This window comes from Aethalodelphis obliquidens, unplaced genomic scaffold, assembly GCF_003676395.1.
Source record: "Aethalodelphis obliquidens isolate GAN/ISIS:26980383/991018 unplaced genomic scaffold, ASM367639v1 scaffold50, whole genome shotgun sequence".
Lineage (NCBI taxonomy): Eukaryota > Metazoa > Chordata > Mammalia > Artiodactyla > Delphinidae > Aethalodelphis > Aethalodelphis obliquidens.
In genome coordinates, this window is record NW_020837994.1 from 3795753 (window position 1) to 3820431 (window position 24679).

At 38.2% G+C, this 24679-nt stretch overlaps 1 protein-coding gene and 1 long non-coding RNA gene across 5 annotated transcripts in view; both read left to right on the forward strand.

Annotated features, from left to right (window-relative positions):
- The window catches only part of ACER3 (alkaline ceramidase 3), a 180857-nt gene that overhangs the window by 12674 nt on the left and 143504 nt on the right, over positions 1-24679 (forward strand). The gene's annotated exons all lie outside the window — the stretch shown is intronic.
- Positions 182-19371, forward strand: LOC113607794 (uncharacterized). The gene is made up of 3 exons (XR_003428076.1): positions 182-193; positions 437-438; positions 18724-19371. It is a non-coding gene; the product is annotated as an uncharacterized LOC113607794 (long non-coding RNA).

Below are 24679 nucleotides of genomic sequence, written 5' to 3' on the forward strand. Positions count from 1 at the left end.
TATTTAGGAGTATAATTATTAGATTGTAGAGCATGCCTATATTCAACTTTTATTAGATCAGAGGTTCTCAGACTTTTTGGTCTTATGACCCCTGTACACATTTAAAATTATTGAGAACCCTGGAGAACTTTGCGAGTTAAGTCTATTGGTATTTACTATATTAGAAGTTAAAATTAGAAACAAATGTTTATTAGTCCATTTAAGATTTGTGTCTATGAGAAATGAGATTTGTCCTGCTGTTGAATCAGTAGTTTGTTCCTTTTTATTGCTGAGTAGTATTTCATTATATGAATATACTATAGTTAGTTTATCCATTTACCTATTGATACTAGGACTGTTTACGTTTTTGGCTATTATGAATAAAGCTGCTATGAACATTCTTATTCAAGTCTTTTTGTGAACATATATTTTTCATCTTTCTTGGGTAAATTCATAGAAGTGGAATTACCAGGTCATAGAGTTAGTTTATGTTTAGTTTTTTAAGGGACTGCAAGACTTTTTTCCACAGTGATGTAACTTTTCATTCTCATCATGGAAGTTTTGGGTGCTCCACACACTCAAGGACATTTAGCGTTGCCATGCTTTTTAATTTTGTCTATTCTGGAGTGTGTATAGTGGCATCTCATTGTGATTTTTTTTTTATTTTGTTGCGGTATGCGGGCCTCTCACTGCTGTGGCCTCTCCCGTTGCGGAGCACAGGCTCCGGACGCACGGGCCCAGCGGCCATGGCTCACGGGCCCAGCCTCTTCGCGGCATGTGGGATCTTCCCGGACTGGGACACGAACCCGCGTCCCCTGCATTGGCAGGCGGACTCCCAACCACTGCGCCACCAGGGAAGCCCTCATTGTGATTTTAATTAGCATTTACTGATAACTAAAGATGCTGAGCACATTTTCATGTGCTTCTTGGACATTCGTATATCTTCTTTTGTATATTGTCTTTTCAGATCTTTTGCCCATTAAAAAAAGTTGGGTTGTCTTTTTATTTTTAAAATTAATTTTATTTTTGGCTGTGGTGAGTCTTCGTTGCAGCACGCGGACTTTCTCTAGTTGTGGCGAGCGGGGCCTACTCTTCATTGCAGTGTGCAGGCTTCTCATTGCGGTGGCTTCTCTTGTCACGGAGCACAGGCTCTAGGTGCGTGGGCTTCAGTAGTTGTGGCACACGGGCTAAGTTGCTCCGCAACATGTGGGATCTTCCCGGACCAGGGCTTGAACCCATGTCCCCTGCATTGGCAGACAGATTCTCAACCACTGTGCCACCAGTGAAGCCCGGGTTGTCTTTTTTTAAAATCTTTTTAATTAATTTATTAATTTTTATATTTATTTTTGGCTGTGTTGGGTCTTCGTTTCTGTGCGAGGGCTTTCTCTAGTTGCGGCAAGTGGGGGCCACTCTTCATCGCGGTGCGTGGGCCTCTTCACTGTCTTGGCCTCTCTTGTTGCAGAGCACAGGCTCCAGACGTGCAAGGCTCAGTAGTTGTGGCTCACGGGCCTAGTTGCTCCGCGGCATGTGGGATCTTCCCAGACCAGGGCTCGAACCCGTGTCCCCTGCATTAGCAGGCAGATTCTCAACCACTGCACCACCAGGGAAGCCCCTGGGTTGTCTTTTTATTATTGAGTTGCAAGGTTCCTTATATATTCTGGACATAAGTCCTTTTATCCGATGGATGTTTGGTGACTGTTTTCTCCCTGTCTATGTTTTGTCTATTCATTTTCTAAAAAGTATCTTTTAATGAGGAGAAGTTTAAAATTTTTATGGAGTCTAATTTATCTTTTTTTTTTAATAGTTATTGCTTTCCTTATCCCGTTTAGAAACTTTTGTCTACCCTCAGATTATAAAGGTATTTTCCCATATTCTCTTATAGAAGTTTTATAGTTATAGCTTGATACTTAGATCTATATCCATCTCAAATTCATTGTATATATGGTGTGAGGTAGGGATTGAAGTTTATTTTTTTCTCATATGCATGTCCAGTTGTTACAGTGTTATTTGCTGAAAAAACATTCCCCCCCACATTGGATTGCTTTTGCTCTTTTGTCAAAAATCAGTGAGCTGTACATGTAGGTCTATTTCTGGGCTCTCTGCTCTGTTGATCTATTTGCATATCCTTATGCCATTACCACAGAGTCTTGATATATATAGCTTTATAGTGGACCTTGAAATCAACTACTATAAATCTTCCAACTTGGTTCTTTTAAAATATTGTTTTGGATATTTAGGTCTTATGCATTTTCATATAAATTTTTGAATCAACTTGTCTATTATGGTGGTTTTAAAAGATGTGCACTTTGCTATCTCTCTGTAGAACTTAATTACCTTCCCCTTGAGTGTGGTCCAAATTTAGTACCTTGCTTCTAATAAAATAAATTAGAAGTAATGTGATGAAACTTTGGATACTAGGTTATAAAAGGCATGACTGCTTCCCTCTTGGCCTCTTTCTTGGATCACTCACTCTGGGGGAAGACAGCCCTCATGTCATGAAAGGTCTATGTGATGAGGAACTGAGGCCTCCAGCCAACAGACAGGTGAATTAGCCATCTCGAAAGTTGACCTTCCAGCTCCATTTAGGCCTTCAGATGACTTTGGAGCTGGCCAACATTTTGACTACATTCCCATGAGAGATCCTGAGTCTGAACTGTTTCCATATTTTTGACTCTCAGAAATTATGTGACATAATAAATGTCTGATGTTTTAAGCTGCTAAGTTTTGAGGTAATCTGTTATATAAAATAGATAATACATCAATTTTTATTTTAAAAGCCTACTGGGATTGTATCATATTATAAATCATCTTGGCGAAACAGACATCTTAAAAATATGAGTCTTACAATCCACCATGTTATATTTCTCCATTTATGTAGGTCTCCTTTAATTTTTCTCAGTAGTTTTCATTGTAGAGGTCTTAAACATCTTGTTAAATTTATTTCTAAGTACTTTATATTTTTTGATGTTCTTATACATTATATTCTTAAAATTTCATTTTTCTCATTGTTTCTCTATTGCTAGTATAGATATTTAAATTGATTTTTGTCATCATCCTTATATCTTCTACCTTGCTAAACTTATTAATTTTTTGTCACTAAGTAAATAATCATGTAATCTATGAATAGAAAGTTTCGCTTCATCCATTTCAGTAATCTTTATGCATTATTTTTCTTCCCATACTGTACTGGCTAGGACCTTCCAGTACATTGTTGAGTAGAAGTGATATGAGCAAACAGCTTTGCCATTTTTATTTTTTAATTTAAGGAGGAAAGCATTAAATATTTTATTATTAGATATGATGGGTTTTTTATTATTAGGTAAGCTGTAGATTTTTTGTAGGACTTCTTGGTTGAGGAAATTCTTTTCTTTTCCTGACTTGCTTGAGTTTTATCATGAGTGGGTATTGAATTTTGTCAAATATTATTCTATACCTGTTGAAGTGATTTTGTCCTTTCTGTTAATATGATGAAGTCAATTGATTGATTTTTTAATGTTGGACCAACTTTGCTTTCCTGGCCCATTTGGACATGATGTATTAGCATCTCTGTCTCTCCTTCTCTATCTCTGTCTATGTCCATATCCATATCTATATCTATAAATCTATATCTGGGTTTGATTTGCCAGTACAGTTGCCCCATGAACAACATGGGTTTGAACTGTGCAAGTCCACTTATACAGGGATTTTTTTTCAGTGAATATGTGCTACAGTACTACATGATCCTGGTTGGTTGAACCCACTGATATGGAGCCCATGGGTGCAGAGTGCGGACTGTAAAGTTATGCTCAGATTTTCAACTGCTTGGAGGGTTGGCTTCCCTAACCCCAGTGTTGCTCAAGGGCCAACTGTATTTTTGTTAAGGATTTTGTATCTTTGTTCATGAGAGAGACTGGTCTATAATTTTGTTTTCCATTATGTTTCTTTTGTCAGTTTTTTATAGGTTGTATTTTTCAAGAAATTTATTTTATGTAAATTGCTGAATTTTCTGATGTTCTCTTATTGGTCTTTTAATGTCTGTAGACTCTAAGGTGATCTCTGCTCTTTCATTCCTCATATTGGTAGTTTGTGTATTCTCTCTTTTTTTGTTGATTAATCATCTTAGTGGTTTATTAAATGTTATTAATCATGTCAGAGGTACAACTTCTTGCTATGTTAATTTTCTCTACTTTTTTCTTATTCTATTCTTTTTTCTTTTACTTATTTTTTATTCAATTTATTATTTTTTTAGTTTCATGAGATAGAAGCTTAGAACACTAATTTTAGACCTTATTTAAAAAAATTAGAATCATTTATAGTTATAAATTTCACTCTTAGCACTCTATAGCTGTGTGTCAACACATTTTAATATGCTTTATTTCCATTCTTCCTGTGATTTCTTTTACATGACCCATAGGTTAAAGAAGAAATCACAGGGGAAGTAGAAATAAACTATAGGTTATATAGAAGTGTGTTGTCTAATTACCAAATATTTGGAATTTGCAAGGTATCTTTTTGTTAGTGTTTTCTAGTTTAATTTCATTATGTTCAGAAAACATTTTTATTTTTTAAAAAAGTATTTATTTATTTATTTAATTTTTGGCTGTGTTGGGTCTTAGTTGCGACGTGCGGGCTTCTCTCTCTGGTTGCGTCGTGTGGGCTCTTCGTTGCGGTGCACGGGCTTCTCTAGTTGCAGTGTGTGGGCTCGGTAGCTGCGGTGTGTGGGCTTAATTGCCCTGCGGCATGTGGGACCTTAGTTCCCTGACCAGGGATTGAACCCGTGTCCCCTGCATTGGAAGGTGGATTCTTAACCGCTGGACCACCACGGAAGCCCCTCAAACATATTTTTAATTTAAATTCTTTTAAACTTATTGGCTTGTTTTATGGCTTGTCACATGTTTCACTTGGTGAATGTTCCACACGGATTTGAAAAGGATATATATTCTGTTTATGCATGTAGTATTCTATAATAGTCAGGTCAAATTGGTTGCTAGTGTTGTTCAAGTCTTCTGTATATTTACTGATATTTCTGTCTATTTCTGTTAATTATTAAGAAGAGTATTGGATCACCAATGCTATAGTACAACTTTAGTAGTATATTTTTCTATATCTCCTTTCTATTCTTATATGTTTTGATGCTACATTCTTAGGCATATACACTTCAGGATTGTCATGTAATCTTGAGGTATTCACCCTTTATCATTGTGAAATGTCCTTTTTCTCTGGCAATATGCTATGTTCTGAAGTCTCTTTTGCCTGATATTAATGTAGCCATTCATCTTTCTTATAATTTGCATTGGCATAGTACTTCTTTTTTATCCTGTTAATTTTAACCTCTCTGTATCTTTACATTTAAAGTGCTTTTCTTGTAGTTGCTTATAGTTGGCTCTCTCTCTCTCTCCCTTTCTTTTCTTTTTTTCTTTCTGGTCTAGTCTGACAGTCTCTGATTTCTTTTTATTTTTTTAAATTTTTGAATTTTATTTTATTTATTTTTTTATACAGCAGGCCCTTATTAGTCATCAATTTTATTCACATCAGTGTATACATGTCAATCCCAATTGCCCAATTCATCACACCACCACGCCCACTCCTGCCCCTTTCCCCCCTTGGTGCCCATACGTTTGTTCTCTACATCTGTGTCTCAGTTTCTGCCCTGCAAACCTGTTCATCTGTACTGTTTTTCTAGGTTCTACATATATGCGTTAATATAAGATATTTGTTTTTTTCTTTCTGACTTACTTCACTCTGTATGACAGTCTCTAGATCATCTACGTCTCTACAAATGACCCAATTTCGTTCCTTTTTATGGTTGAGTAATACTCCATTGTATATATGTACCACATCTTCTTTATCCATTTGTCTGTCGATGGACGTTTAGGTTGCTTCCATGACCTGACTATTGTAAATAGTGCTGCAGTGAACATTGGGGTGCACATGTCTTTTAGAATTATGATTTTCTCTGGGTATATGCCCAGTAGTGGGATTGCTGGGTCACATGGTAATTCTGGTTTTGTTTTTTAAGGAACCTCCATTCTGTTCACCATAGTGACTGTATCAATTTACATTCCCAACAATAGTACAAGAGGGTTCCCCTTTCTCCACACCCTCTCCAGCATTTGTTGTTTGTAGATTTTCTGATGATGCCCATTCTAACTGGTGTAAGGTGATACCTCATTGTAGTTTTGATTTGCATTTCTCTATTAGTGTTGTTGAGCAGCTTTTCATGTGCCTCTTGGCCATCTGTATGTCTTATTCGGAGAAATGTCTATTTAGGTCTTCTGCCCATTTTTTGATTGGGTTGTGTGTCCTTTTCTTCCAGGTTGTCCATTTTATTGGCATAGAGTTGCTTGTAGCAGTCTCTTAGGATGCTTTGTACTTCTGTGGTGTCTGTTGTAACTTCTCATTTTTCATTTTATTGATTTGAGTCCTTTCCCTCTTTTTCTTGATGAGTCTGGCTAATGGTTTATCAATTTTGTTTATCTTCTCAAATAGCCAGCTTTTCGTTTTATTGATCTTTGCTATTGTTTTCTTTGTTTCTATTCCATTTATTTCTGCTCTGATCTTTATGATTTCTTTCCTTCTGCTAACTTTGGGTTTTGTTTGTTCTTCTTTTTCTAGTTCCTTTAGGTGTAAGGTTAGATTGTTTATTTGAGATTTTTCTTGTTTCTAGAGGTAGGCTTGAATAGCTATAAACTTCCCTCTTAGAACTGCTTTTGCTGCCTTCCATAGGTTTTGGATTGTCGTGTTTTTATTGTCATTTGTCTCTAGGTACTTTTTGATTTCCTCTTTGATTTCTTCCGTGATCTCTTGGTTATTTAGTAACGTATTGTTTAGCCTCCATGTGTTTGTGTTTTTAACGTTTTTCTCCCTGTAATTCATTTCTAACCTCATAGCGTTGTGGTCAGAAAAGATGCTTGGTATGATTTCAATTTTCTTAAATTTACTGTGGCTTGATTTGTGACCCAAGATGTGATCTATCCTGGAGAATGTTCTGTGCACACTTGAGAAGAAAGTGTAATCTGCTGTTTTTGGGTGGAATGTCCTATAAATATCAATTAAATCTATCTGGTCTATTGTGTCATTTAAAGCTTGTGTTTCCTTATTTATTTTCATTTTGGATGATCTGTCCATTGATGTAAGTGAGGTGTTAAAGTCCCCCACTGTTATTGTGTTACTGTTGATTTCCTCTTTTATAGTTGTTAGCAGTTGCCTTATGTACTGAGGTGCTCCTATGTTGGGTGTATATATATTTATAATTGTTATATCTTCTTCTGGGATTGAACCCTTGATCATTATGTAGTGTCCTTCCTTGTCTCTTGTAATATTATTTTAAAGTCTGTTTTATCTGATATGAGTATTGCTATCCAGCTTTCTTTTGATTTCCATTTGCATGGAATATCTTTTTCCATTCCCTCACTTTCAATCTCTATGTGTCCCTAGGTCTGAAGTGGGTGTCTTGTAGACAGCATATATTTATGGGTCTTGTTTTTGTATCCATTCAGCAAGCCTGTGTCTTTTGGTTGGAGCATTTAATCCATTCACGTTTAAGGTAATTATCGATATGTATGTTCCTTTGACCATTTTCTTAATTGTTTTGGGTTTGTTTTTGTAGGTCCTTTCTTCTCTTGTGTTTCCCACTTAGAGAAGTTCCTTTAGCATTTGTTGTAGAGCTGGTTTGGTGGTGCTGAATTCTCTTAGCTTTTGCTTGTCTGTAAAGCTTTTGATTTCTCCATCGAATCTGAATGAGATCCTTGCCGGGTAGAGTAATCTTGGTTGTAGGTTCTTCCTTTTCATCACTTTAATTATATCATGCCACTCTTTTCTGGCTTGTAGAGTTTCTGCTGAGAAACCAGCTGTTAACCTTATGGGAGTTCCATTGTATGTTATTTGTCATTCTTCCCTTGCTGCTTTCAGTAATTTTTCTTTGTCTTTAATTTTTGCCAGTTTGATTACTATGTGTCTCAGCGTGTTTCTCTTTGGGTTTATCCTGTATGGGACTCTGTGCTTCCTGGACTTGGGTGGCTATTTCCTTTCCCACGTTAGGGAAGTTTTCGACTATAATCTCTTCAAATGTTTTCTCGGGTCCTTTCTCTCTCTCTTTTCCTTCTGGGACCCCTATAATGCGAATGTTGTTGCGTTTAATGTTGTCCCAGAGGTCTCTTAGGCTGTCTTCATTTCTTTTCATTCTTTTTTCTTTATTCTGTTCTGCAGCAGTGAATTCCACCCTTCTGTCTTCCAGGTCATTTATCCGTTCTTCTGCCTCTGTTATTCTGCTATTGATTCCTTCTAGTGTAGTTTTCATTTCAGTTATTGCATTGTTCATCTCTGTTTGTTTGTTCTTTAATTCTTCTAGATCTTTGTTAAACATTTCTTGCATCTTCTCGATCTTTGTCTCCATTCTTTTCCCGAGGTCCTGGATCATCTTCACTATCATTATTCTGAATTCTTTTTCTGGAAGGTTGCCTAGATCCACTTCATTTAGTTGTTTTTCTGGGGTTTTATCTTGTTCCTTCATCTGGTACGTAGCCCTCTGCCTTTTCATCTTGTCTGTCTTTCTGTGAATGTGGTTTTTGTTCCACAGGCTGCAGGATTGTAGCTCTTCTTGGCTTCTGCTGTCTGCCCTCTAGTGGATGAGGCTATCTAAGAGGCTTGTGCAAGTTTCCTGATGGGAGGGACTGGTAGTGGGTAGAGCTGGCTGTTGCTGTGGTGGGCAGAGCTCAGTAAAACTTTAATCTGCTTGACTGCTGATGGGTGGGGCTCTGTTCCCTCCCTGTTGGTTGTTTGGCCTGAGGTGACCCAACACTGGAGCCTGCAGGGTCTTTGGTGGGGCTAATGGCAACTCTGGGAGGGCTCACGCCAAGGAGTGCTTCCCAGAACTTCTGCTGCCAGTGTCCTTGTCCCCTCAGTGGGGGGACAAGGGAAGCCCATCATTCTTTTCTTTTTTTTCTTGTTTCTCTATGTGCTTCAATTTGTGTAGTTTCTATTTCCTTAGATTTAAGTTCACTGATCCTTTTTTTACAATACATACAATGAATTTTTAAACTTTAAATTTTAAATTTCAGATACTGCATTTCTCAGCTTTAGAAGTTTCATTTGATTTACAAAAATAGTTTATAGGGCTTTCCTGGTGGCCCAGTGGTTGAGAGTCCGCCTGCCGATGCAGGGGACACGGGTTCGTGCCCTGGTCCGGGAAGATCCCACATGCCGTGGAGCTGCTGGGCCCGTGAGCCATGGCCGCTGAGCCTGTGCTCCGCAACGGGAGAGGCCACAACAGTGAGAGAGGCCCGCATACCGCCAAAAAAAAAAAAAAAAAAAAAAGTTTATATATTTCTCCTTGTTGTATTCATGTTTTTCTTTAAATCCTCAAACATATTTTTAATAGGTATTTGAAATCCTCATCTGCTAGTTTTGCTCTTTTCTTCATTTCTAGGTCTGATTTCTTTCCCCTTGTAGTAAGTCACATTTTCCTGATTCTTTGCATGTAGAGTAAATATATAAACATTTTTATCTATAGCTGTATCTGCTTTAGTGAAAAAAATATTTTGAAAGCAATCTCCAATGTAAAGCATAGTTTCAAGTAACTTTTTCTAAGCCATTTAAAGTAAATTGCTGATGAATCCTCTGTTACCCTTCATATTTTATTGTATATTTCCTTCAAACAAGGATATTGTTGTACATAACCACAATACAACCATTAAAATCAGAAAACGAACATTGATATGTTACTATCATCTAATCCTATCATCCCATTTAACATGTTTTAGTTGTCCCAATAATGCCCTTAATAGCAAGAGTATCCAGTCCAGAATCACGTGTTACCTGTAGATTTCACGTCTATTTAGTCTCATTCTATCTGGAATAGTTCCTAAATCTTTTTTGACCATTATGACCTTGACAGTTTTAAAGATTATATACCAGTTACCTTGTAGAATGTCTGCTAGTTTGCTTGCAGTCTGGGGACACCTCCCCTCACTAGGATTGGGTTAGTTGTAATTCTTGCAAAGGAAAAAAAACTCTTCCCTTTGATCAGATTAAGATTCTACCCTGATCAGACTCTCAAAACCAGAACCCTAGAATTTCAGGGCACAACCCAGATAGTCACTCTTTTAACTCAATACACATACTATGCATCTTAATAATCAATAGAACCTCAAGATAACTGCAAGAGGAAAACCATGTAATTCTGTTATGCAATTGCCTTGGATACCTTCTGATAACTCTGAAGATTCTTTCAGTATAAACAGTTTGAAGTTCTGAACAAACAGAAATAGTGTAGAAACAAACTGTAGAAACAGGTAGGCTTCTCCGTGGGACCCCAGTGAAGGTCATTTTTACCTTTCTGTGCCAGCTGTTATCTGAGCCCCACCTTGAGCCATTATTCTTCAGTTGCTGCTCTCATATGGGTTGGTCTAGGCACTAATTGTTGAATTAAATGAACAGCAACCCTTAAACTTAAGTAGGAAATCCATTAGAGTTACAGCTTTATTTTACTTTTAAGTATGAAAGGAGAAGGAAATTCCCAAAGCTCTTGTAACAAAGAAATATTGCAAGTTTTTATCTTTTTAAAAACAAACAAAACCCTGAACAGATAACAATGTAAATATTATCAAAAGGGCAACAGACTATCAGGTTTACTGCAGTTAATATGGCCAGGTGTGGGTCTGCCATTTTATTATTATTTTTATTTTAGTTTTCTCTGTTCTTTCTTACATTAAAATTCTTTTTGACTATTTTTCAGAATTCCATTTTAACATTCCTATTGGCTTTTCAACTGTATTATTTAGTTAGTGGTTTTTGAGGGATTACAGTATCTATCCTTAACTTTTCACAGCCCACTTCATGAAAAATGTAGAAGCGTGCAGAATAAGACAGCTGTATAGGTCCATATCCTACGTACCCTGTTCTTTATGTTATAGTTGTTATATTACATCTACATATGTTATGTTCACAACAGCTATGTGTTAAAAGTAAATAAGTTATAAATAAATTTAAGGAAAACAAAATAATTAACTTTTGCATTTAACTGGGGGTTTACCATTTTAATGCTCTTCTTTCCTGTCTGAGGATCTGGATTTCCCTCTGGTATCATTTCCCTTCAGCAAGTTGAGAGTGTTATATCTATAAATTTCTGCCTTTAAGCATATTTTGGGAAACTTTGTTCATTCTTTAAATATTCTTTTCTGCCTTAGTCTCTCTCTTCTATCATTTGTTTCCAGTTACAAGTATGTTGTTCTGTTTGTTGTCATGTAACAGGCCTTTTAAGGTCAGTTCATTTTACAAAAAAACATATTTTTATCTCTCTGTGCATGTGCAGGTTGGATAATTTTGATTGATCTGTCTTTAGGTTCACTTACCTTTTTTCTTTCTGTCATCTCCATTTGTCTGTTAAGTCTATTCAGTGAATAATTTATTTCAGATACTGTATTTTTTTCAGTTTTAGAACTTGCATTTAGTGCTTTTTTATCATTTCTATTTTTCTCCACAAATTCCCTATCTTTTCATTATTGTTAGCATATTTTGTTTTAATTCATTGAGGATAGTTATAATAGCTGCCTTAAAGCCCTTGTCTACCTGGGTGATCTCAGGGTCAGTCTCAGTTGACACTCTTTTCTCTTGAGAATGTGTTTCGTTTTCCTGATTCTTCATATATTGAGTAATTTTAGATTTTATTCTAGATAGTAAGAATGTTAGGGCTTCCCTGGTGGTGCAGTGGTTAAGAATCCACCTGTCAGTGCAGGGGACACAGGTTCGAGCCCTGGTCCGGGAAGATCCCACATGCTGTGGAGCAACTAAGCCTGTGCGCCACAACTACTGAGCCTGTGCTCCAGAGCCCACAAGCCACAGCTCCTCAAGCCCTGGCGCCTAGAGCCTGTGCTCTGCAACAAGAGAAGCCACCGCAATGAGATGCCCATGCACCACAACGAAGAGTAGACCCCGCTCACTGCAGCTAGAGAAAGCCCGCACACAGCAACAAAGACCCAACGCAGCCAAAAATAAATAATAATATATAAGAAAAAATGTTAAATTGTGGAGATTCTGTTCTTCTTTTCTTTATTAACATCTTTATTGAGGTATAATTGCTTTACAATGGTGTGTTAGTTTCTGCTTTATAACAAAGTGAATCAGTTATACATATACATATGTTCCCATATCTCTTCCCTCTTGCATCTCCCTCCCTCCCACCCTCCCTATCCCACCCCTCCAAGGGGGTCACAAAGCACCGAGCTGATCTCCCTGTGCTATGCGGCTGCTTCCCACTAGCTATCTATCTTACATTTGGTAGTGTATATATGTCCATGCCTCTCTCTCGCCCTGGCAGAGCTCACCCTTCCCCCTCCCCATATCCTCAAGTCCGTTCTCCAGTAGGTCTGTGTCTTTATTTCTGTCTTGCCCCTAGGTTCTTCATGACATTTTTTTTCCTTAAATTCCATATATATGTGTTAGCATACGGTATTTGTCTTTCTCTTTCTGACTTACTTCACTCTGTATGACAGACTCTAGGTCTATCCACCTCATTACAAATAGCTCAATTTCGTTTCTTTTTATGGCTGAGTAATATTTCATTGTATATATGTGCCACATCTTCTTTATCCATTCATCTGATGATGGGCACTTAGGTTGTTTCCATCTCCGGGCTATTGTAAATAGAGCTGCAATGAACATTTTGGTACATGACTCTTTTTGAATTTTGGTTTTCTCAGGGTGTATGCCCAGTAGTGGGATTGCTGGTTCATATGGTAGTTCTATTTGTAGTTTTTTAAGGAACCTCCATACTGTTCTCCATAGTGGCTGTACCAATTCACATTCCCACCAGCAGTGCAAGAGTGTTCCCTTTTCTCCACACCCTCTCCAGCATTTATTGTTTCTAGATTTTTTGATGATGGCCATTCTGACTGGTGTGAGATGATATCTCATTGTAGTTTTGATTTGCAATTCTCTAATGATTAATGATCTTTTTTGTTTTTTTCCTGGTGAGTGTTGTTTCTTTGGTTTCAGTTGACAGTTATCTTGACTGACTTGACTTGAACTGTAAACTCTGTTTTTGGCCAGCACCTTTTTTGCCTTTAGCTGAACTCCTTTCAATCTGTCATATATACATGCATGGGCCTCTAATGGTAGAGACATGAGCAGACAGAATTTGGGGGTACCTTCTCTGTCTTGTTCCCTTTAAGGATTTCTCCATTCTCTTCAGTGGTCATGTTTCTTCTGACTTCAGTTTCTTGTTTCCCCAGGCTAGAAAGCCTGAGTATTACATTCCACTGCTCCTTGTGTGTTGTACTTTGCCCAAGGCTGAAAGCTGTGAAAATGGGAACCCAGTTTGTATAACTCCCCTTCTTCAAGTATGTGCTTTCCATTGGAGTCTGTCTGCTTCTCTTTTACTCTCCAGTGCTTTCACATAAAATCTCTTTTTGTATTATTCCAGATTTTACCTTTTTTTATGAGGGAGAATCAGACAGTAGGATCTTACTCTGTCATTACTGGAAGCAGAAATGTATTTTGTCTTTTTAAATTTATTCCATTTTTCTCTTCATTATTTTCATGTTTTTCTTTATGTTCTTGAACATAGTTATAATAGCTGATTTAAAATCTTTGCCAGTTTCACCATCACTGTCATTTCTGGGTTATTTCTTTTGACTGATTTTCTTGCTTTTTAAACTTATTTAGCCGTTTTTGTTTGGATGTTGGAATTGTGATGTTTGTTGAGTGACTGAATTTTGTTGTCTTCTTTTAAAGGGTGTTTGACTTCTTTTTTGGCCAGTGATTAAATTTCTGGTCAGCTTCTCTCTCATGGCTTGTTTTAAAACATGTATTTGGGTGGGTTTAGAGTTGTTGTCTTTACTCTCTTGCTAGTTTTGCTTCCTGACTGAAATGTGACCTTTCTGGGATCCCTATTGAATGTGCCAGGTGTTCAGTGTGATCTGTATTCTGTCTGTGTGCTGTGGTAGTTGTTCATTTTACAGCTCTCTAGTAGCTTTTCTCCCCAGTAGTTCTTTTCTCTGCCTAATTGAGTCTTATTCTGTGCATGTGCAGCTTAGTATTCAACAACAGATTCAAGAGGATCCCTTTAAAGTTTTGGACCTCTTTCTCTGCAAAGCTACCTCCTTTGGTATTCTGTCCTATAAATCTTAATGGCTCAGTCTTTCTGAAGTCTAATCTCTGTCTCCTCAATTTAGTGAGATGGCTGTGCTATGTTTGGATTCCCTTTCCTTACACCAAGATCTGGAAAGTGTGTCCTCTAGAAAACTGGGGTAATCATATCGCTTACCTCATTTGCTTTCCTTTTCTCAGGGGTCACATTTCTGTACTACCTTGTTGTTCAACGTCTGAAAGGAGGTTTTTCATATCATTTGCCCTCTTTTCTAGTTGTTGACAGCAAGGGAAAGTCCAGTCCCAGTTACTCTATCATGGCTAGATGTGAAAGGCCCTCAGATTATTGTAGTGTCCTTATGTCTATTAGTGCTAATGTTTATTAGTTCAAGCCACTTGTGGTGTTAAAATCTTCTGGAACGCTGCTGATTTGGGGCTGGGGGTGGTGTGGAGAGGAGAATAGGGAAAGTTCCTTCATATTTCAAACACTGAGATGGGTATGCTGATGGATATGATTACTTTCCCTATATTATTCTGTTAGTTTTTGCTTTAAGTGTTTTGAAGCTATGCAATTAAATTAGATATGTATGTGATTAGGGTTATGATATCTTCTTGGTGAATTGGATCCCTATTTTTGTAATACTTTTTATTTTAAGGTTGTTTTTTGTCTGATGTTATGATAGCTATACCAGTTGTTTTTTTCTGTAGTAGTTATAGATTATCTTTTCATTCTTTTATTTTCGACTTTCCTGCATTCTCATATCTTATTTGAAACTCTTATGAACAGAACATATCTATTTTTTATTCATCCCTGTATCTTTAGTACTTACTATCTCTTATTGGGCAAAGAATACATGTTTTACAAATGATTCAATTATTAAAGTGTATTGAAGGATGATATAAGTAAACTCAGTCATGCTAGGAACTGAAAGGAAACAAAAGGAATTTATTCTCCAGGTGATCCATTCAACAGTATTTGTTGAGCATGTACTTTATGCCAGGCACTTATTTTATTTATTTATTTATTTATTTATTTTTTGCGGTATGCGGGCCTCTCACTGTTGTGGCCTCTCACTGTTGTGCCTCTCCCGTTGCGGAGCACAGGCTCCGGACACGCAGGCTCAGCGGCCATGGCTCATGGGCCCAGCCGCTCTGCGGCATGTGGAATCTTCCCAGACCGGGGCACAAACCCGTGAACCCATGTCCCCTGCATCAGCAGGCAGACTCTCAACCACTGCGCCACCAGGGAAGCCCCAGGCACTTATTTTAAAGGTACCTGGGATTTGTTTAATTAGGTATGATAAGACACACAAACATGGAAATGATTGCCATAAAGGAAGAATTTTTTATTACTGTTCCTTAGAAGCAGGAGGCATAGCACACTGTGCAGTACCACATGGGGAAGCGCCAGGATCAGTCCATGGAGGGGAGATGTGGGTGAGAGCCTTTATTGTGGCTTCTGTGGGAAGGAGTGGGCAAGGTGGGGTAAGCAGGCCTGGGATTGGTTAGTTTGAATAATTTCAGTGGGCTCTGGGGCTTAGGGACTGTCTTTAGTTGTCTGGTACATGGCCCAGAAGTGATTAGGGCAGGGGAATAGTGGCCTAGAGTCTGATAAAGGAGGTAGCTGGGGTTATGGGCTGTGATTGTTTGGTTTGCATATAAAAGGTGTGCTTACAGGCAAGTAGTATGCGAACTAGCTAGCCCTGGGAAGAACAGTCCCACCAAGGTCAGCAAGACCCCACAAGTCAAAGCAGAAATTACAAAACCCAGAACACATGGCTATTACAAGTACTGTTCTAGGAGTTTGTGATACAGCAGTGAAGAAAATAAATAAGATTGCTATTGTCAAGAGATTGCATTCTAATGAGGGAAGATGACAAATGTATAAGTGAGTATATAAAGGCTTCTAATTGTGATAAATGTTATGAAGAAATAAAACAAGGTAATATGATAGAGAATGGTTAGAGGACTTCTTTAGATAGGGTAATTAAGGAAGGCTTCTCTGAGTTTGTAGTATTTGGCATAATATCTAAAGAGTGAGAAGGAATTACCCAGAGATAATCTGGGGTAATGATGTTCTATGTAGTTCTGCTTATGGCCCTGAAACTGGAACGGACTTGGTTTGTTTTTAGGAGCATTAGGAAGGCTAGTGTTGGAATGGGTGGGCAAGAAGAATAGTTAGAAGAGGAAGGCAGAGGTCGATTGTGTTGGCTTTGTAGTCCATGGTAAGGTGTTTGGTTTTTATTTTATTTGTGATCAAAAGCATTTGGAAGGTTTTAGCCAGAAGAGTAAATCTTTCTACACTCAGTTCAGAAAAAGTCAGTTTAGTACCAATGACAATGACAGTGTAACACTTGGGAGATATATTAACATGTTAAAATTATGTGATTAAAAATGAAGATGTTATTAAATTGGGAAAGTTTTCATGAAACAACCATCTTCTAAGGAAAATATTGATCATGGAGGGAGACTAGGATTGATGAAGAACGAGGATGAAATTTGAAAGGAGAAGAATCCAACAAAGCAGGCCTGTGTGCTCAGGTACCCTCGCTTTTTAAATGTAAGAATTTGTTATCAAGAAGGACATATAGATGAAGTTTAAATTTTAAGAATGGCCAAAATAAATGATGAGAGAAAGGATCTATAATATAGCTATATAGATCAGAGAAGGCCATTGTCCTCAACTTTCTATAAAGTATTTTCAATAAGAGATTGGGGGACTAAAGCTAAATTAGTTTTAAGAAAGGATAAAGATTATGAGTAGGTGATGAGAAAGCAAAAGAAAACTCAAGGCGAGGATCATGGGGTTGAGTTTCGTGGTTGTCACACATCTTTTTATACTTCTAAGTGAGGTAATTGTTTTTATTGTTTTATTTGTTTGTTTTTTTGCGGTACGTGGGCCTCTCACTGTTGTGGCGTCTCCCGTTGCGGAGCACAGGCTCCGGATGCGCAGGCTCAGCGGCCATGGCTCATGGGCCCAGCCGCTCCGCGGCATGTGGGATCTTCCCGGACCGGGGCATGAACCCGTGTCCCCTGCATCGGCAGGCGGACTCTCAACCACTGCGCCACCAGGGAAGCCCTATTTGTATTTTTTGAATATATAACAGCTTTCTTGTTTGTCTGGGCTAGTGGGTACTTTTCTACTTAACTTAGCTACTGACTAGGTAGTCTCTCAAGCATTTTAGCTTTATGTAGATGATCTCAGATCTAATTCCCATCCTTGCATGGTCGAATGCCTCATCTGCTATTCCTGTGTGAGCATTGAAACTCAACCTCCTATGGTACTGAGTCAGGCATTTCACTGCCCTACCTTTTTCCCTTGGTAGGAGAGTCATACCCAGATACCATATTGATTTTCAATTTACTCTCATTTTTCCCCCTCTGGGAATTACCTTTAGTCTTTCAGGAGCTCAACTGTGCATTTAAAAATAAACGTATTAAATATTATCCAGCATATCTAGGTGTTTGTAAAGAGAGGACTTCTGGGTTGTCTGCCAAATTGCCCAGTAGGTATTTATTCTCTTTTAACTAAGGATTTATATATTTCAAAACTGGAAATATTGTTTACTATGTATACATATAAATATGTATACTTACATATATGTAAAATAAGAACTTCAGATAATCAGTATAGGCACACATGGAATATAGAGTTGAGAAGTATAGTGTATGAAGACTTTCACAATCTAGCCCTTGATGACTTTTCTGATGTAATCGCTTTCCTTTTTAAACACTTGCACATTATACTTCAGCAGTATAATTCAGCTTTTATTTCCTTGAACACAGAATGCAGCTTCATGGTTTCATGTGTTTGCATACACTGTCTTTTCTGTCTGGGATGTCCTGCTTTCTCCCTCTCATCTCTCTTATTTGGTTAATTCAGCCTTATTTTTTTCCCTCCTAAATTCACTTTTTGTCTTTAGTTTATGTTTTTGTTTTTGTTTTTGCGGTACGCGGGCCTCTCACTGTTGTGGCCTCTCCCGTTGCGGAGCACAGGCTCCGGACGCGCAGGCTCAGCGGCCGTGGCTCACGGGCCCAGCCGCTCCGCGGCATGTGGGATCTTCCCGGACCGGGGCACGAACCCACATCCCCTGCATCGGCAGGCGGACTCTCAACCACTGCGCCACCAGGGAAGCCCTGTCTTTAGTGTTTTTGATTATTATATTTTTTCATTTCTAAAGGTTCTGTTGTTTCTTTTTCAAATCTGCCTGATGATTTTTGATGATTTTTTTCTTCTTTGGTTCTTTTTGTTGCTTTCATTTCTTTAAACATATTAAACATACTTAATATTCTGTATCCATTAATTTCAGTATCTTTCATCTTTGCATATTTGTTTCTGTTGCTTGTTCTTTTACTGATTCATTCTTTATGGGTGCATGTTCCCTCATGTGTTTTTGTGATATTTGACCATGAGTTCATTTTTCTGGAGACTTGGGAAGTCTTTGAGGCCATGTTAAATTATAAAGTCTATGAGGGCAGGGACCCTAGAGTTTTGTTCATTGCTGTATCCCAGGCTTGTTACAGTGTTTGTTACATGGGGCTTTCAATAATAATTACTGAATGAATGATGTGTGTACACTTCACACAGTGTTGTAATTATTTATATATCTGTCTATATTCTCCACTATATTGATAATGCCTCAAGTTAAAAACTTTTAAACTCTAACCTTGTATCCACAGCCAGTGAGGAATTGTTTGGCATATTCTGCCCATTGTAATCTGCAGAATAAAAAATATTTATTTTGCCTGGTTGTCATTCTGAAGCCATTTTGATAAAATGGAGAATACTAGAGAAATGATGAACTCAGATAAACAGTAGTGTGTCTTGGTCATGATCGATTAAAATAGAACCATTTTTCAAACTGAACTCCCAAACCAGAACTTTAAGACCAGTGTCCCTGAAGGATAATCATATCATTAGCTATTCAGGTACTTACTGATTTCAAGGCATTGTGAATATACAAAGTTTTCAGCATATTTACTAAATACCTACTCTATGTGTATTACTTTGCAGTGCTGTATGATGGATTTTTTTTCCCAATAGGTTATGTGCTAGCTAGTATATAAACTTAAAAATGTGGAAAGATAAATAGCACAAAAGATAAAGGATTCATTACACCAGTGAAGGAATTGTTTTTAAGACAGTATTGTTTCTTTACTCTTATGGATTACAAACGAATAAATTCTGTAGAGGTTCAGATGAATCTAGTATAGTTGCCAGAATTATATGATTTGCTTCCCTCTTAAGAATTATTAGAGGGACTTCCCCGGTGGCGCACTGGTTGAGAATCCACCTGCCAATACAGGGAACATGGGTTCGAGCCCTGGTCTGGGAAGATCCCACATTCTGCGGAGCAACTAAGCCCGTGTGCCACAACTACTGAGCCTGTGCTCTAGAGCCCGCGAACCACAACTACTGAGCCTGCGCGCCACAATTACTGAGGCCCACACTCCCTGGAGCCCACATGCCGCAACTACTGAAGCCTGCATGCTCTAGGGCCTGCGTGCTGCAACTACTGAGCCTGTGCGCTGCAACTACTGAAGCCTGCACACCTAGAGCCCATGCTCCGCAACGAGAAGCCACCGCAATGAGAAGTCCGCGCACGGCAACGAAGAGTAGCCCCCACTCTCCACAACTAGAGAAAGCCCGCACACAGCAATGAGGACCCAACACAGCCGAAAAAAAAAGAGTAAGGCTATTAAAGTTAAAAAAAAAAAGAATTATTAGAGTAGACCAATGCTCATGATTTTGTCTCTTTTGTCCTTTTTCTTCTCTTTTGCTTTTTGTTTTTGCATGATGTGGTAGGAGGACCACAGCTTGTTTAAGAGAAATGGTATGAGATTGAATGTAGATATTTCCATTTAGGAGCAATATGACACTGGGCAAGTTTCTTATTCATACTGTTTCTCAATTTCCTGATATGTAAAATAAGAATGTTAACACCAGCTCACAAGGTGATAGTTTGTATTAGGAGAGATTATGTAGGGCTTCCCTGGTGGTGCAGTGGTTGAGAATCTGCCTGCTAATGCAGGGGGCACAGGTTCGAGCCCTGGTCTGGGAGGATCTCACATGCCACGGAGCAACTAGACCCGTGAGCCACAACTACTGAGCCTGCGCATCTGGAGCCTGTGCTCCGCAACGAGAGGCCGCGATATAGTGAGAGGCCTGCGCACCGCGATGAAGAGTGGCCCCCGCTTGCCACAACTAGAGAAAGCCCTTGCACAGAAACGAAGACCCAACACAGCAAAAATAAATAAATAAATTAATAAACTCCTACCCCTAACATCTTCTTAAAAAAAAAAGAGAGATTATGTAAATAAAGTCACCAGCATGATTCCAGGCATACAAGTTCAATAGATTTTAGTACTCTGTTTTATTCTTTTATTATCTAATTTGTGTGAATTTTTTCACTGTTTCATTCTCTTTATTGTTTAATATAAAATCAAAACCAAGTTTAAAAAAGTAAATAAATTAGTATTTAGATTAAAGGTTAATGGAAAAGACGATAGAAATATTCCAGTTATATGTGTGTATGGGTATAACAGCACTGCTGTTTTATTTGGATCACAGAGAAACCACTGTTTGCTACATGGCACACTTGTCTTGGCTGGCCTATCTCATTTTCTCTGGCTTTCTTTAAAGCAGGTTTTTTCAGACCTTTAAAAGCTGACACTTGGGCAATGAATACCCTGGAAAAAAGACTTGTTCCAGTGGAACTTGGCCCAAAGGATTCAGATAGAACTAGAACAGTTCATTTGAGAGATCTGGGAATTAAAAAAATTTTTAAACTTGTGTTTTACTGTCTTTAGTTTTTTCCTTACCGCTTAGGAATTTGGCATTAACACTGTTTAAGAATTTAAGTTAAATGAATTAAATTCATAAACTTATTTTTTACTTAATGTATTCTTTTGGAAAAAATATATTTAGTTGCTTACACTGTTCAAGAATGAGATACTGTTAAACATTAACAACTAATTATACATTTTCCAAAAATTCTACAACTCAGAAAGCTTTTCATGTTTAGAAAATACATATCTAAATTTAGTTATTTGTTTTCATTATATTGATCTGCAGGCTGACTAAAAGAAATGAATGATTTTTATTTCATTTACCAAAAAACTGTTTAAAATTACCCAGAGGTTAAAGATATGTCATTCAATACGTGTTTAAGAAACATATTTAAAGAAGATGTGGCGCATATATACAATGGAATATTACTCAGCCATAAAAAGAAACGAAATTGAGCTATTTGTAATGAGGTGGATAGACCTAGAGTCTGTCATACAGAGTGAAGTAAGTCAGAAAGAGAAAGACAAATAACCGTATGCTAACACATATATATGGAATTTAAGAAAAAAAATGTCATGAAGAACCTAGGGGTAAAACAGGAATAAAGACACAGACCTACGAGAGAATGGACTTGAGGATATGGGGAGGGGGAAGGGTAAGCTGTGACAAAGCGAGAGACAGGTATGGACATATATACACTACCAAACGTAAGGTAGATAGCTAGTGGGAAGCAGCCGCATAGCACAGGGAGATCAGCTCGGTGCTTTGTGACCCCCTTGGAGGGGTGGGATAGGGAGGGTGGGAGGGAGGGAGATGCAAGAGGGAAGAGATATGGGAACATATGTATATGTATAACTGATTCACTTTGTTATAAAGCAGAAACACACCATTGTAAAGCAATTATACTCTAATAAAGATGTAAAAAAAAAAAGGAAACATATTTATAGCCATCAGCTAGAAAGAGAAGTAGATCAACTATACTTCAATTAAAAAAAAGAGAGAGAGAGCAGAAAACCATCACTAGGACATTTAAATTATTTTACTTTAAATTCTGAATTATTAATAATTATCATGATAAGCAAATGTTTTACTTAGTGATTTTCATTATATGGATTTTTAAAACAAAAAGTGAAATAGCACATTTAAATCTAAATCAACATAAGAATAATAGAAGTATAAAGTAGAAAGAAAATAATAGTACCATTGCATTTGAATCTTGACTTTGCCTTATACAAGCTATGTGATTTTGTATATATTAGGACAAATTACTTAATTTTTATTTTCACTTTCCTTAGCTGTCAAATTGGATTAAAAATGTCTCACAGGTTTGTTTTGAGGATGAAATTAGGCAAAGTAATGATCTTATACACTCTAAAGTACTGTATATAAATGTTGTTTAATGACTTTCTTAAGAATTTTGAATATCAGATTATGCACTTAAATTCGAACTTTCTTTTCATCCATGAACTGAAAAGGTATTCATTTTTCTTCTTTAAAATGTCTCACTTTTTCACTAAAACTGTAAACTCTACCTAACACAGTGCCTAAGCCCTATAATAGGTGCTCATGTAATTGTGGAGTAAAGGGATTAATATGTTCAGCTTCTTGATATCAACATTGTATATTACTATTAACCTCTTTAATAGATGAATGCAGATGTCTTTATGACTTGTTTCAATAAACTTTATCAGGATACAGAGATATTACCTTAAATCCTCAAATTACAGCATAGGAGTGTACAATTGACCCTTGAGCAACATAGGGGTTAGGCTGCCGACCCCTGCATACTTGAAAATCCCTGTATAACTTTATACCTGTGTACAGGGTTCCACATCCACAGATCCAACGAACTGTAGATCGTGTACTACTGTAGTACCTATTTATTGAAAAAAATCAGTGAGTAAGTGGACCTGCTCAGTTCAAACCCATGTTGTTCAAGGGTCAACTATGATTGCTGCAAACACTGGGGGCAGCCTAGTACAGCTGAGAGACCTAGACCTAGGCTTGAGTCCAGTTCTGCCCCTAACTGGTTGAGCTACTGTGGACAAGTCATTTAATGTTTTGAGCCTGAGTTTTTCTAGTAAATGGTGAGACTACCCCTCTACAGGATTTCTTTGGGAATTTAGTGTTAGTGGATGTGAAAGTATTTATAAAATGTAGAAATTTTTGTTTTATTAAGATTGACACAGATATGAGCTGGGTCATGGGGCTTATTTTTACATTCATGAAAGTGTGTAAAGTGTGTAGAAAGTATTATTGCAAAATTTCACAAGTTTGGATAGTTGAAGGACTCACAAATCTCCATAGAGCGTATTCACCTAAGGCTTTTATTTAAAGGCAGAGGAGGGGGGCTTCCCTGGTGGCGCAGTGCTTGAGAGTCTGCCTGCCGATGCAGGGGACATGGGTTCGTGCCCTGGTCCGGGAAGATCCCACATGCCGTGGAGTGGCTGGGCCCATGAGCCATAGCCGCTGAGCCTGCGCGTCCAGAGCCTGTGCTCCACAACGGGAGAGGCCACAACAGTGAGAGGCCCGCGTACCGCAAAAAAAAATAATAATAAAAAAATAATAAAGGCAGAGGATATGGTACAGCAAGAGAGAGGGCAGACAAGCATTGAGGATGTGGGGAATGTCAAAGGAAAACTCAGGATCCTAATTTGCACCCAGGTCCCTTTCATCTCTGGATTGAACCACCAAGATCTGTGTAATAAGTCTTGCGTTCAGGAGCGCTCAAGGCAGAAGATCCCAGTGGGGTATTTTTTTTTTTTTTTTTTTGCGGTACACGGGCCTCTCACTGTTGTGGCCTCTCCTGCTGTGGAGCACAGGCTCCCGACGCACAGGCTCAGTGGCCATGGCTCACGGGCCCAGCCGCTCCGCGGCATGTGGGATCTTCCCGGACTGGGGCACGAACCCGTGTCCCCTGCACTGGCAGGCGGACTCTCAACCACTGCGCCACCAGGGAAGCCCCAGTGGGGTATTTTTATGTCGCTCTGGTCATGTAGTCAAGGTAGGCTCGCTAATGAGTTCTGTCAGGTGAAAACCATCAGTAAACACTGATTCAGAGGCCACCAGGGCAGTTTTGGACTCTAAACAGCACATCATAAATCCAACTGACCTTATCTTGTCCAAAGCCAGACATCAAGGTGTCTCCAGAGATAAGGATAGAGCTTTCCTAGTCCAACTATAAATTGACTGTATCCTACACAATTATATTGGAGCACCTACTGTGCACAAGGTATATACTATGACTTTGGCATACCAAGAGGAGTAAGACAACTAGAGAGATCAGAGATTAGTGAAGAAAAAATAGAAAATCAACAAAGTGATATTGGCATTTAGAGGAATAAGCAGCTAACTCTGTTAGGGTGTCTGGTAAAGACTTATTTAAGGCTTCACAGAGGAAATAACAATTTAGATGAATTCAAATGATGAATAGAATTTTGCCAATTTCTAGCACAAGTGACTGACATTCAATTAATATTTGATATATTATAGGTCACCTAAAGTAGGGAACAATATGTTCAAATCCATACATGATGAAAGTGCAAGCTTTTCTGGGGAACAGATAATCTAATGTGATTGTGCATAGGATGCATGGTGGTAATGGAAAAGTGATTTAGGGACAGATTATTAAAGCTTTTATATCACATCTTAATAAGTTTAATTTTATCCTATAAATAATAGTTTATCCTATAGACCAGCAGTTCGTTCGTTCGTTCTTTCGTTCTTTCTTTCTTTCTTTCTTTCTCTCCCTCTCCCTCTCCCTCTCTCCCTCTCTCCCTCTCTCCCTCTCCCTCTCCCTCTCTCCCTCTCTCCCTCTCTCCCTCTCTCCCTCTCTCCCTCTCTCCC